The 1,836-nt window shown below is 57.0% G+C and overlaps 1 protein-coding gene across 2 annotated transcripts in view; it reads left to right on the top strand.

Moving 5' to 3' along the window:
- The window catches only part of LOC113207343 (cyclic AMP-dependent transcription factor ATF-6 beta), a 15,125-nt gene that overhangs the window by 2,170 nt on the left and 11,119 nt on the right, over nt 1–1,836 (top strand). The window contains exon 1 of one of the 2 annotated variants that reach the window (XM_052277555.1): nt 235–474. The exons of the other annotated variant lie outside the window; for it this stretch is intronic. The gene's annotated coding sequence lies outside the window, so the exon portion shown is untranslated. Of the gene's footprint in view, nt 1–234; nt 475–1,836 lie in introns of those variants that run through there. 2 annotated transcript variants of the gene reach the window in all.

The following is a 1,836-nucleotide window of genomic DNA, read 5'->3' as shown; positions in this document are numbered from 1 at the left end:
CCTAGCCCCTCTCGCTCCCTCCGCCTAACTAGATGGGGACGTCAGCGACCTCCGGGTACCTCTGCTGCCGCAGCCACTCGGTTCACTGACTGCGCAAGCCGACAGCATGGCCGGCATGGCGCAGTAGAAAATGCCCCTCTCCCCCTTCCCCTTTACCTCGTGCACCTCTCCGCTCCGCCGCCCCGCCCCGCCACGGTGTGCCGGCCGGTGTGGCCGCCCCAGTACCGCCCAAGCGCCGGCCGGCGGCACCACGTGCGTAGTAGTCCCGGACAGGACCTCGTGTCGTTGACGGCATGCCCCTCGTCGCGGAGCTCCCCCTTCTGTCGCGAAGCTCATCGCGAAGTTCGTCACCCCCTCTCGTGCTGATCCCCGTCCCGCCGTTGTGTAGTGGACCTTTATGGGGAGCACTTCCCCGCTGCCGCCGCTGTTTCAAAGCGCACACTTACCGCGTTTGAAACTGGCAGCGTATCGAAGGTGTGTGTGTGCGTGTGTTGTGAATGTGCGCGTGTGCGTTTGCCCGTGTGCGTGAATGTGTCAGAAATATGTCGTGAAGTTTGCGGTCAGGTGAAGCGCGGCGAGGCGGCCCCGCCATCCTCCCCATCCCTTCTCACGCTCAGCTGGTGCCAAAGGCCTTGACGCGTGCCGCCGACCAAGCCGGCGCTGCTGCTGCTGCTGGTCGGGAAGACGTACGTCTCGTCTTGAACAGCAAAAAAGGCGAAACTGTTATCACTAAAAAAGGGGGGCAGCGAGGTGTACGTACTGCTTATTTGTCACAAACTCGCGACCTAGCCCATGCTGCGGCTGAGGAGGCCGGTGGTAATTCCCTGCTCCCTGACAACCCCCCCTACGTCACCGTTGACAACTCTTCCAATTCAACTTGTAGTTGTCAGTTGTTTCTTGTTTAATCGCGCCCTCCACGTCATCGTTAAAGTTGTCATAGTACGTTTCTTTTGAAGCGCGTCCCCCACATTGTTACCGTAGTGGGGGTGGTAGGTATGGGGAGTGCCAAACCCCGACTAGTCGATCAAGGAATCGATTGGACTGCCGCGCTCTGACAGGTCGGGTCGGAGTTGCAAGTCCCACACAGTCCGAACTCGATTGGGCAGCACTGTAGTAGTGTACCGACGCGCCCCTCAGTCCATACAGCCCTTCATAACTTCTCACACTCCCCTTCCTTCTTAATTAAAGTTAAAGCCGACGCGGCCGACTTCTCACACTCTGATGGGACCTCATTGTGGCGGTAGAGTGTGCAAAAATAAATAACAACAAAAAGCGCGGAATTTTCTCGTGAACTTTTCCCTGAACAGAACATTCCGACTGATTAAAGTGCGTCACTCGTAAGGCCACTGATACACAAGAGTGTGACGAATATCACAAATGTAACACACATTCATGTGTGGGACATGTTTCTCACACGCTCTGTACTGTCCTGTCGTGTTAAACATTTTTCACGCACGCTTAAAAGAATTCAGAACTAGATGTCACGCCCTTTGGTAAGTTTTATTGTTGCACCGGGACGTGTGTGTGTGGCAGTGATCAGTCCGCTGCTCTCGAAAACTCGCCGGAATAAATCGAGAGCGTAGATTAGGCGATCTTGGATAAGGGTCCTCCTCGTATCGAAGCTTCTGGCCCAGCTGCTGCAGCGGCCCCCCTGCCCCACTCGAGGGCGCCGCGTCTGCCCAGGATCTCAAGTCCACACGGCGATAACCGGGGATGTCGGGCGGCGCATCGTTGTCGGTATTTTTAGCGGGGTAATCTCCCTCCAGCGTGTGACGACGGCGACGCAGGGGCTTCTCTCTCATTCTCTCCCTCTCTCCCTCTCTCCCTCCCTCCCTC

The sequence above is a fragment of the Frankliniella occidentalis genome, unplaced genomic scaffold, assembly GCF_000697945.3.
Source record: "Frankliniella occidentalis isolate FOCC.00 unplaced genomic scaffold, Focc_3.1 Scaffold11, whole genome shotgun sequence".
NCBI lineage: Eukaryota > Metazoa > Arthropoda > Insecta > Thysanoptera > Thripidae > Frankliniella > Frankliniella occidentalis.
The sequence above is the reverse complement of the archived record's forward strand: the minus strand, read 5'-3'. Positions and strand labels throughout refer to the sequence as shown.